We start from the raw sequence: 13,880 nt of genomic DNA on the forward strand, positions 1-13,880 counted from the left end.
TATATATATATATGCTATAAATATTGCTATAGCATATATGCTATATAAGATATATGTGCTATAAAAACATATAAAGACACATAAAAATAAAAGCAAAAAGGTCAGGCAAAATGATATAAACATGTTTTACTATTAAAATATAATGTGGCACAGATAAAAAATAATAATAATGCAATAGAGCAACATAAAATACAGTAAAGAAAAGAACATGAAAATATTATGTGGAGGAGATGAAATAAAATAAAATACAGTCAATCAAAAAACATGGAAATATAATACGGCGGAGATAAAATAAAATAAAATATAGCCAAATAAGATAAAATACAATAAAGCAAAGAATTTACAGCAATTAATAATGTAAAAAAATAGAAAATAAAGACTAAAGAAATAAAAAAATAGTAAAATAGAAAATGGATGATTAAGTTAAAACGAGAATCAATGGATATTCAACATTATGGGTTCTGTTATTGAAATCGGTGAAATGCTAATCTTTCAATCAAATCGGTTATTTGCTTTAAACAGAAGCATTTGCTTCGAAAGTGTGCCTCTCTTATATATGAATACACTGTTGATTTTATAGAAATATTATTATATAATGGCTTCAATTAAAGTTTTAAATGCATGCCAACTATCATGGCTCAATTGTGTTCTAAACAGACGCATTTTTTTCAAACGCGCCCCTGTATTAAAAAAGAACTTACATTTTATACGCAGGGTCCGTTTTGCTTGTGAGGTGATAACACTTCCCAAATACACTTATCATGTTAGGCTTTATAAGAGTGTAAATTTGGTTCAAAGTAGGATTGTGCATTTCAGTTGGATTTTTCTATTATCGATTAACGATTTTCGATACTTATTAGAAATATTCTGATACAAACCTATCTAGGAAAACTCTCAGACACATCAAGTATATTTGTGTACAATTTCATGTAAATGCGTCCATCTGTTTCGGAGACTATAAAAAAACGAACTCACAAAATATGAGTTGTATATAAAAATAGATATAATAGCATAAGACATTGCATAAATAATTTTAAACAACATTTTTCATAATAAGAAAAGAGATGAATATATTAAATATAGACGTTGGATTCATACATATTTTTTATAATATCGTTAAAACTCTTTGTTTCGTTTTGTTCATAAAATGTTTATATATTCTGTTTAACGATTATGTGTTCATTTAATAACGTTTTATCGTGTTTATTTACTTAGCTCAAGTTATCGTATATCAAACTTTGTATCTAAAATTATTGTTTTTTTTTGTGCATTTTTTTTTATTTGCATACTTCGCAGTTCTTCCGCATTATATATATATATATATATATATATATATATATATAGATAGATAGATAGATAGATAGATAGATAGATATAGATATACACGCAATATATTGTTTGTGGATTAAGTGCTGTACATTTTCAAAACATACTGCTTAGCTCTACTTATGTATTATTGAGAATGCTTGATGTAAATTCTGAAAATTTATACACCAAGTATTTTATCTTCATATACGTATTTGGAACCTTGAAATCATTATATATGTATATATATATATATATATATATATATATATATATATACATATATATATATATATATAGTAATTTATAAAATATATATGGCGATTAAGCTACACTGAATATTCTGCGTTTCATCCAACTATAGGATTCGTCAGGCTTATGTGCATAAGCCTGACGAATCCTATAGTTGGATGAAACGCAGAATATTCAGTGTAGCTTAATCGCCATATATATTTTATAAATTACTAACTAGCTCTACCTACGTATTGAGCACTTTTGAAGTAAATACTTAAAGTTTACGCATAAATCTATACTTTCGTATATAAAATTTATGCGAATAAATGAAGTAGTTATATATATATATATATATATATATATATGTATATATACATACTATGTATGTATGTCTGTCTGCCTCTACTTTTTGTAAACTGATTCTCCTCAGGAGAGGGTCAAATAATTGCATATAAGCCGGTAAATATATAAGAGCCGGTAAAACATGAACTGGTTGAATTGGAAAAAAACGAAAAGTAAGCAAACATAAATCGACTTAAACTGTGTTTGTACGCATGAGAAAATGTACTTTCAATAAGTTACAGTAAGTCCAGTTTAACGTATGCTTGCCCCCCCTGGCGATAGCTCAAAAGGTAATTATCAAGGCTCTAGCACTAATTTTTTTGGTTTCTAGTCGAGCTAATGGCATCTAAGTCACATTATTGTTTACTTTTGAACCACTGATATATTTTAGGTGCGATATAATAATCAATAGGAAATTGGCTCTATAATAATGAATACGAAATCGGCATGAAGTAAAATACCAGAGTTAGGCTTATGTTAGGACCAAGCAACGTCAGACACCTAGTTAGTATATATATATATATATATATATATATATATATATATATATATATATATATATATATATATATATATATATATTGAGGTCTATCCTATGCTCTCTTCTATGGCGGGCATTGCATCGACTGAGATTAGCAGTCGAATAAACACTGTGGTTGGTTCTGAAAAAAAATTATCACAAGGAACAGATCACACACAAACCCACCCATATATATATATATATATATATATATATATATATATTATATATATATATATATATATATAATATTTTTCACAGCAAAACAACGTCGCAGCCCACAAGAGCAATGAGGGTCAACGAACTGGAATATATAAATGTATATTCCTGTCTGTTTGTTTGTTTGTTCACGATTTGATTAATATATACAAAACGTTTCTTAGTTTAATCTTTCATTTATTTCTATTTATATATTATGATTGTTTACAATTAAGTGATCATTTCAGGTACATATTACATTAAAAATTCGATTTTACTAAATAGCGGCATTTTAATTAATGTTTTAACGAGCGAAGTGTTTTAGAAGTTCTATTTAAAATTTTTATTTAATAAACTTTAAGCAACAAGTATATTGATAATGTATTTAATTTAATTTATTTGGAATTATTATTTCTAACGTCGACTTTTTTAAACACGTTTTTTAGAGTTATTGGCCTTTAGAAACTTCTAAACATAAAAAAACAAACTTATAACAAATAAAATAATTTGGTAATCTCATTAAGTTTTAGCTGGGAAAATAGTTCCGTGTAGATAGGAAAATGTTTGGCTTTCATTGTTTTTTGAATAATCAAACAAACAAAAAACATTTCCGAAACTGAAAAGATTTTATTTGTTTGTTTTTATTATTCTTTAAATGGCTATACAGAAATCAGTAAATCTTTATGATGTGACCCAGCGTCGTTTAACATCTTTAAAAAAGTAAAGCTCAACCGGCCTCCCTCTAAATTTCACATTCTTTTCTTTTACCACGTTAATCTCATCGATTACAAACTTAACTTTCTAATTAGAAGGTATTTTTACGACGTGACGCAGCGTCGTTCAACCCCTAAAAAAATATCTACTTTTTTTAAAAAACCTTTATAAATTATATGAAAGAAGAAATTTTGAAAATATTAACATTTTAGAGTGGGGATTACTTTTATATATAAATTTAACGTAAAATGAGATCCCACTTTTTGGCCACTAAGCGTTCAACGAGACATGTCACCTCTAGCATTTTTTCCAGTTTGGCAATTGAGGCGGGGGAGGGCATGACAAATACAATTTGTTGATTTTTGTAGGGGGGGCGGGAATTAAAATAACAATAATTTTATTAATTTTATGAGACCATTAAGCACTTTCATCTAAGAATTTCATAAACAAAACAAACCCCAAAAATATAACAAATTCAATTTTTTGCGGGGGGGGGGATTATATTAGAAACAAAAAATGAAAAACAATTGCATTTAAGTGTTCCTGCAATTAATTTTGGTAGATCTTCATTTTTCTTAGGAGTTAAACGACGCTGGGTCACGTCGTAAATATTACTACAGAATCTTTGACGGCTTCGAATTCAAACTTAAGTTTAAATTGGAAGTACAAACTTCAATAACAAACAGGCTCTCTCTTTTAAAAAAGTAAATCGAAAAAGTCCCTTCCTCAAGAGAAATCTAACCGAAAATGTCCTTTATTTACAAAAATAAAGCCAGTGAAAAAAGTGTCTTACAAAAATTTAAAAAAAAAAACAAACGCACGTGTTAATGTTTATAAACGTTATTTTTTTTAGGTTCACAAAATCGTGAGTTTTCTAAAGACACTGACTTAAACAGTTCCCAAGTTACCTTTTTGCGTTAATTCGCGTTCGAGATTCGAGCCTGCTTATTTTACACGTTTATAATTTCTGTAGTTTTAGAGCAATGTTTTATTTTCAATTTTACTGCACATTTTGATGTTGATGCATTGGATTCAAAATGGATTACATTTAAATGATTCATCGCAATTGAGATAATGATATATCGTGGAGTTTCCTTAAGCCAATTTAGCTGAGTTAACACGACGAAAAGTAAAAACAATCTTGGATATAATCGCATGCAGCACATTTAGATATGCATACGCATCAAAACACCCACGCACGTGAAAGCAGGAACTGGCACGGTTCCAAGAAACACGTTAACAATTTATATTTCGCGAGGAAAGAATTTGCGGAACAAGATAAAATTCTATTACATTTTTTTGATGTTGTTACTGATACCATACGTAATCTAATTAAATGTAGATTGCTTGGTTTATAATTAATTTAGTTTCGAGTATCTTTAATTACTTTAAATTGATTTCATAATGTACTATTTTACTGTTATTCATTAAAATGTGTCTTAAATCAAAGGAGTGGGAAGTTAGTATATATTTATAAATCGAGCCTGAGTTTATACGAGGCCTAGTAAGCTAGGCAGATTCGATAGTTGTAAAAACATTGTAGTCATTACTATTTACTTACTCGGAGTAGTCACACAGGTTATCATCACATATATTCTTTGAGAACAACTTGTCATGTTCTCTGGAATCTTAGTGACAACAAGTCTTCTCAGATTTTCGGTACTTTTTATCTCTTTCGATAATATTGACAAGTTATCGCAATAGTCGCTTAGTATTTATTTCTCGCTGGCAGCGACCATTGGTCTTCACTGGGATTTAGATGGTAATAAACCTTCCCCAGATTCTAGTCCACGCGGCACTAAACCAACGGAGGTCTAGCTAATACTTTCTCTGCTCAGCCTTTCCATTCTCCTTAACCATTCTGACTTATTTGGTGTGGTGCCAGATTCTCGTTACACAAAAAATGTGGCAGTATCATAGAATTATACATATCCCTTTGTGTTTTACGTCTATAGCCGTTTCTGTGTGTCCAGTTTATCTATAGCTCATGTGTGTTAGTCTCCACATTCAAGGGTTTTCCTTAATATTTCAGCAGTTTCGTTTATTGTATCTTCTCAGCCATCTACCTGAATCCAATCGCTCACATTGTTTTTTCAAAGTTTTGGAACATTGTTCGTAACGCAACTACTATTTGTAGTGTTATCTTTATTTTCTCCATTTTCCACATCACTTTGTGCTCTCTGGCCACTTCCGTGTATTTCCTCCGTACCTCTGTCTCCTTGATCTTCACTATGCTGGCTGCTGGAACGGCAAAAGGTACATCCTGGCAGAACTTTTCCTTCTTGTTAACTATTATGATATCCGGTCTTCTTTGCTTAAATGGTGTTTATCAGGGTTTTTTATCCATGTCCCATAGGATCCTGCAACTTTCATTTTTCAGTACTGCCGCCAGTTTGTCCTTGTACCATTTGCTTGTTGAAGATGTAATTTTCTACATTATTTCCAGTGTATTGCCTGATCGTGTCTATTTTTTTATATTTTGGGGCCCAGTTTTCTGCATTCAATTGATATGTGGTTTAATGTTTCATCTCTTTGTCTACAGAGTATGCATTTATTGTTTTCTTGTGGCTTGTCGAACCTTGCTTTAATATGGTTGATTCTAATTGCGTTATCTTGTGCAGCTGTTAATAGTGATTCAGTTTCCTTCTTTAGGTTTCTTTTTGTAACCATTTCCAATTGTTTTCGTCAATCTCTTATTTTGTAATCCTCATGTCTTTCGTGTTGTGTGTAGATATTTAACCGATAAACTATGAAACAAATAGTCGCATAACACTCAAATTACCAGGAAATTGTAATCATAAACAGAGAACGGGATCTTGGATATGATCTTAAACTATATCCAGTGGTGAGGTCCCAGCTTGCGGGCTTTGGGGAGTGTGGAACCACCCTTTAATTGCCATTACTCCCATGTCCACTCTGACCCGGAGTGGTAGTATCTGTTAGGGTCCCAACTATGGGTTCAATAGAAACCGACTTGCAAACAACTAATATATTCTATTAAAAAAAAGTTCTTCAAAATCTTTGGATTTGGCATTAAATAACCCGAAAAGGGTTGATATGCCGTAAAACAAAAACAACCAAATCAAACCAACGAGCGGATTAATGAGTCGCTTCTTTATTTACATGAATGAATAACACGTACATACATATATTAGCAAGTTGAAATGTCAACTGTTTATTTCATCTTGCCGACATATTCTACTTCTTTCTGTGTATGCTCAAATTCAATTCATATCTTCAAGTAGTTTAGGATTAATCTGTTCTTACTGATCTTTCAATAACTACATCAGTATGAAACGCAGTTAGAGATCTAAGTGTTTAGGTTTCAAGTCTAGTGATGGACCTCAAGTCATTTGTTTTTTGAACTTTTGAAATGAATATTAGATACAATATAATATTCAGTAGAGCATTGAATCTATTAATAATAAATACGAAATCTGAATGAATAAAAATATATTTAAACGTATTTTACTACCTGGCAAGGACGGGTGTCCCCCACAAGTTAATAAGTAAATAAATAAGTTGTCGAAGTATATTAGCGCACAAGTATTTTTTTCTGTTCAACTCGTATTTTACTGTTCTATTTTTCTATATATTGCATACAGATTTCCATATTTCGATACGTTAGATTTAACACATGTCTTTTAATTTGCTGCGTTTTACTAGGAGAAAAGGTCACTGCTTACTAATGCCCAAAGGACCACCTCAGGATTAATGTGTATCAAGTGATTGGTTAGAATACAGCGTGATGATCGGTAATTGTGGAACAAGTGTTAAGTTTGATCATTTAGGAGAGCGGCCCAATAATGATGTATTTGCATTCAATTTTATAACAATCATGTTAAAGTGTGTGGGGAAGCGATCCCGCTGTATTGTTATTTAAACGTTTTGTCGTTTGCAAGGGTCACTAACTGAGACATGGATATGTTTAGAGAAATGGTATTTGTACTGAGAACAAAGCAGAATATATGAAGAACAACAGTCGTAGGACTTAATACCAAGATAGTGCACGAGGATATAGATACACCACCGCGAGAGTCGATATATCTCGATCTAGTTACACAGTTTGAAAGACTTCCTATCTTGTGCATGTGTCAGTTCCCAAAGCATTTCTCCTCTCAATTCTTTATGCACCACAAAAGGCTTGTTAATTTGTTTTTCGTTTTGAGTCCATATTCAGTGAGTTGATGAATTTTCTCGCCGCTTTTCGATCGGCACTGTTCTAGGTTAGGTGGGTCGGGATCGAACGCCTAAAAATGGCAGCAACTGAATTTTCCTTTACGGGTAATGTGTGGCTAGAGCAATGTGAATGACGTTTTTTGTGGTGTTATAGAGTATGTAGTATTTGTGTTATATAATATATAATATTATATTATATAAATTATATCGCCATGCTATTTTGCTGATTATGCCCAATTCACAAAAGAAAGTATTGTTCTTTTTTAAATTCTGTGAGGAAAATGTTTCTTTCAGGGTTAAAACGTCTCTTATGCAACTGATCTTGTTTCGGAAGCAGTTTATCAAAAATATATCAGATAGAATATTTCTGTCTTTTGAAGCAATCTTAGTTTTACTGTCGGAAATTAAATCACTGTTTGCAATTCTTGTTTGATTTTTAGTAATGTCTCTGTGGGTCAAAATTTAATTGCTGTCCGCTTTAATTTTGCAATCAGTGCGCAGTGCTGCTATTACAGAGTTCTCGAAATATTTTCTTTCCTTAGGTATTAATACTGAGAGTCTATCTGCGTGACTAATTTGTTCTGATGACAAGTATTCAAGTTTAAAACTGTAATTTAACAGGAATGTACCTTATTTTAACTATTAGATAGCAGTGTAAGCCGATAATCTTTTCTTTGATCTAAAGATCGTAGGTAAATAACTGTGGTCGGTTTGCAGCGTGATGGGTTTGTCATATATGACCTATGGAAGTTTGATATGGTATCAACATACCTCAAGCTTCTTTTTCAATTTGTAAATATTGTTTCTTAATCAGTAACATCATTCTTGGAGCATGTGAAATAAGTTGTTTCGTGCCGTTAGAATGTTTTGTAATATACTTGCACTAATACCGCTACGATAATCTCTAGTTGTAGATCGTAGTGTGTCAGAAAAATGTCTTAATTAAATGTTTCTTTATTTTTTTTAACGCCGTCTAACAATCGGCAGTTCAATTCCAGACGTTTCTACTTTAATAATTCATTTAGTGGGGTACGTAACTTGTGCATATTATGCATGAAAACCTTATAGATATTAGCCGACCCCAGAAAGTTTGGAAGATCTTGTACATTATCAGAGGCCCACATGTCTCTAATCGCTGTAGCCTTCTTGGGGCTCGGCTGTCTCCCATTTTCATCAATAACGTGACGGAGATACCTGATCTCATTCATGAAAAAATCGCATTTTGATCCCTTGACTTCAAATCCGTATTCTTGGATCCTTTCGAAAACACTATGAATGTTTCGATGTTGTTCTGAAATGTTTGCTGGCTATTACGATGTTGTCAACATAGGCTGTGAGAAGTCCATGATTTTTTTTTGTATACTTGCTGGCACAATTTTACTTCTGAATGAAAGCCTTTCGAATTTGTATAAGCCCCTGTGTGTGTTTATACACGTAAGTTTTAAGCTTTCCTTCTCTATTGGATTTGTAAATATGCATCGCTTAAGGCAACTTCTGAGAATATTTCCCTAATTTTAGGTTCGTAAATACCTCCTCTAATGTAGAATGAAGATAATGGAAGTCTCCAAATGCTGTATTGCTGTCAATTAGAAAATCAGTGTAGATATGTATTTTTATTATTTTCTGTTTGTAAACCTTCGACATTGCCCACTCCATAAATAATCCTCGGTAATATGCTCGCATTTTAAAGTCCGCTAAGTTTTTCTTTAATTTCGCCTAAATTCGCGAATGGAATTTTCTCGTTATTTTATAAATGATTCGTACGTTTTATTTCACGTCAGATTTTGACTTAATTTTTTTTGCACCTGTCTAAACCACTGAACATAACTTTGGGAAAATTTTGGTTTGGTAAAACTATTAATTTCTCAGCATTCAAGGTCACATACATGATTTTCTGACAGAATGTATTCATTAAAGAATCACAAATCTTAAACTTGTTCATGCAGTTTGTATCGAATTGTTTTTAAGATTTCTTTGGAAGAAACGTTTTTAATTTTTTTAATCTATCGTTCAATTTAACTGGTCAATATAATTTTTCAATAAAATTCATCTTAATTCCAGTCGCGGTGCTGGCTGGCTTTAATGTTTTCTGTAGAATTGGTTTGTTGAGAAGTTTCCACGTATGCAAATTTATAATTGTACTGTTCGACCCAGTGGCTCACTGTAATTTAAGTACTTTATAAAACATCTTGACTATTATATAGGTGCGTACATTTTTGAATTTATTTATTATGATTTTTCTCTCTTTGATTCTATTATTCATTGTACAAAGCTTTCTGCAATTTGGAGATTTTTTTCTAAAATGTGCAGCTGTTTTTCACTATGTAATCCTCCACATCGTAATTACTTTTGCTTTTGTATAGTTTACTCGTTTTGAAATGTGGGTGACTATTTTAGTTTATTATACATTTTTAATAGATTAATTATTGGATTTATACTGACAATGTGGTTAGAAATATTTTTTCTTTTCTTTTTTTAAAGAATAATTTAATATATATATATATATATATATATATATATACTAAACTTCATTTCTTTATGTTTTTAGAATCACTTTTCATGTTTATAAGCCTTAGCCAATCCTCTGCATGTTTCTGCATAGTGTGGTTAGAATCTATTTTGAGTTTCGCTAGTACTCGCCGTCTAATCGCTGTATTTTCTGGCGATACGACCGGCAGAAAATGAGACATTAAAAACATTTTCCGACAATTCTAGTAGTCTAAATCGCTAGAGTGCTTGTCTCCGACCAAGAGGAACACTAAATAATTTTCCTTTTCATGCTTAGCTAAATTAAAGCATTGCCACTCATTGTAGAAGATTGACGTATTAGAAGAAAAAGTTCTGATAGTAATTCACTGTTTGCGCCAATCCTAGATTCGTTACCTTTTTAGGAGGTATGTAGTCTATTTTGTAAACGCATACGAATATTTTCCGCACCGCACCAATCTTAGCAATCTTTAAAAAGGTCTTCGTATCTTCTAACAAAACCGTGGAACGCTTGGTCTTCCTCAAGAACACAGGCTAAGGCTTTTATGGTGTTCCATATCGTGTTTTGTAAAATCGTTAGGTTACTTGTCAGTGTTTGGATCATTGGTAAAGCTCTTATGAAGTAATTTCTGATTGGGGGTGCATTTTTTGTTGTTGCCAAATCAATATTTCTTCAGTATTCTGCTGTTGTAGCATTTGTTGTTTTTGTAGTCCTTGTTGTAGTTAGGATTTGTTGTTTATGTTGTTCTATGCACTGTTAGAACATCCGTATGATAATTTCTTTAAAGTCGTTTATCCTATAGACTTTTTCGAGAGCGAAATTTATTATCCAAGAAAAAGGTACTGTAATATTACTAAGTACAGTTTAACGCTTCACGTTGAACAAATTTTATGCTTACTGTTTTATTCTTTTTAGTTTTAAATAAAAATATCTTCAAGTACAGTTTAGACCATTACTTGAAGACTTCTGAGATATTTTTGTAGACCTAGTTAAAAAGGAATTTTGTTCGTTAAGAATACTATTCCATTTTTCTATAGCTTCAATGGTACAACTACTGGTACAATCTTATTCTTTTTTTTGTCCGGAACAGATTTTGTTGGTGTGGACTTTTTTTATTTTTAGTTCTTCGTCACTAGGTTTACGTGACGTAGTCCTTTGTTAAATACTAGATCGTCGTTACTAAGCTGTTGCGGGTGTCTTATTTGTGAATTCGAGTTCCTCGTCGCCAAGTTGTTGTAGCACGGAAAGGGTCACTACACAATATAAGGACACATATATGGATAATAAAATGGCATTGTTATTGAAAGCCAAACAATATATATATATATATATATATATATATATATATATATATATATATATATATAGTCATCCACATACAGTAATGTTTCATAGATCATCAGTGCGGCTGGACCAGCAACTACCTCAAGCCAGGATCGAAACCCGACCGCCCAAATGACAGTCGGGGCTTCTAACCATTGCACTATACAGATACTGCTATGCGCGTAGTGAATTAACAGTGCTTTCACATTGTCCAAATACCTAAACTCAATTTGTTTACGCAAACAGCATTGCTTAATATGCTAACGGTAATTTGTATACCACTTCCAGATATGCTCAACCTAAGATAGGGTGCATTATAGTCATCCACATATAGTAGTTGAGCTGTTTCACAACTCATCAGTGCATCTAGACAAGCAACTACCGCAACGCAAAAATCGCGAACTACGAAATGCACACATCACCACAGGAGTCGGTAACTCTTCGTCTATTTATACATTTCAAAACAGTTTATATCTTGTGCATGGGTAATATCCCATGGAAGAGAGAAACTTTGCTTATGCTTGGGTTCACAGGTACAGAGTTCCGTTGCTTTTTAAAGCTGTTGAAGCCAGGAGACCGTTAGTTGCGAAAGTTTTACAGGGGTTGGGGCTATATATAGAAGCTCAGTCGAACAGCTGATATGAAAATAATGATGGAGCAGATATAGACTCGCAATGTCTCTTCTGTGTGAAAGATAAAAAAGAGATTGGTAAACGTCGCCGCCTAATAGATCTAGAAACCGGTTTTGTCTTTCTAAACCTTGTCATTCAATGATTTATCGCAAATAAACTGAATTGTGATAAAAAATTTATTTTAGGTATCTTCCTTAAGCTAATGATGTAGATCATACATAACTAAATCGCTACAAAATCGACATGTACTTAAACCGCATGATATGTTCTCGTTCATTCGAACAAGTTTCATGACCGTGCCATGATATTCGGTATGATCAGCATGCCATGCTTCTCGTAACTTTAATGTGGCTCTGAAGTTGAGTCGCGGATTGAAGCGGTAGCAGACAGCCATCCTATCCAAATTATTTCCTCTGGGACGCAGAATAGACATCACTAAGCCTATCACTATCTCCGCGTTCGAAATGAATCAGAGCATATGCCATGCATTCGAAAATAGTCAGCGACAAATCTAATAAATAAAATAACCGTTTTCTAGACTCAATGGCTGACTCGAAGATATTATTAGAGTTGACATGGTTTATATTGGCGAGCTACGTAGTATAAAAAAAATGGAAACGAAGATAATAAACTCGAGAGAGTAGAAGAAAAAGAAGAACTTTTACAAATATAAGGATAGATGAACAGAAGGATGCGTAAACAATATATAAATAATAGAATACCGTGTGTCTGCAGTTATACAAGTCAAATAACGTTTTTAAATCATTACATATTTAGATTTTGGAAAAATGCCGACATTTACCAAAATATGTTTTTCACACACTATAACGATGGGATTTCTAAGCTTATCAAGCGCCCTTTTAAAAGCAATGATTTTGATCTATCATGCACTATATTTATAGGGTGTCCTTTTCAGGTAGTTTTAACATTATTTTACTGTAGGACCGGCTACTCCTTTGTATAGTATAACGAATGAAAACTTTCTAAGATTTCAGTTCCTTTTATGTCGTACATATGATTTTACAATTTGATTATTTATTCCTCCTACCTGGTTATAAGCGATAATTAGTAATCATCCCAAGTCATACGATATGGTGGAGTATATTTTGTGTATATATTTAAGATAAATAAATAATTTATTTAAGAGAATATATATATATATATATATATATATATATATATATATATATATATTAAGTAATGTGATTGATAATTTAAAATTTAAAAATCAAATTATAATTAAATTAAAAATCCGTTTCATAAGAAGGAACAACAACAAAATCAATTATCTGTACGATCGTTTCGGAAAACAATGCTTTTTATTGTGGTAGACATCAAGTTACGTACAATAATTACATATAGTTTTTTAATAAGCAAGGTCTCCTCGTCAGCAAATTTTGAAGGGTTTTATTAAATTTAAAAGACACCATAAATAAACCTAGCATTAAAAGTTAAAATTAATATATATATATATATATATATATATATATAATATAAAGCTCTGTGTGTGTATGTGTGTGTGTGTGTGTGACTGGTCACAAATAGGCCCCTATATGGTTGACTATTTTAAAAAAACTGATTACACATAAAGATAGATATATCGAGACACAGGAATGGGTATGTTTGATCTTGCAGAACGGCGGTTCATTAAAATTGTGGGGTCTGCGTGTATTCTTTAAGATAAATAATTCATTTTAGATAAAGTAAAAATACAGACATCGTTATTTGGCTTTTTGTATGATGATATATTATAGCCTTGAAAGTTTTTTCCTCTAAAACTATATAAAAAAAACTCATCTAATATTTATACTTTCTACCATTCGTTTATAATTCGTTAGAAAACTATTTAGTAAGTAAGTGATTTAATCACCTGCAATGAATTCATTAACTTGCTCTCTCCAAATCACTATAGCCATACTATTGATTTAAGGGGGCGTCAGTTGTT

The sequence above is a fragment of the Euprymna scolopes genome, chromosome 22 (assembly GCF_053919585.1).
Source record: "Euprymna scolopes isolate OS-2025 chromosome 22, ASM5391958v1, whole genome shotgun sequence".
Lineage (NCBI taxonomy): Eukaryota > Metazoa > Mollusca > Cephalopoda > Sepiida > Sepiolidae > Euprymna > Euprymna scolopes.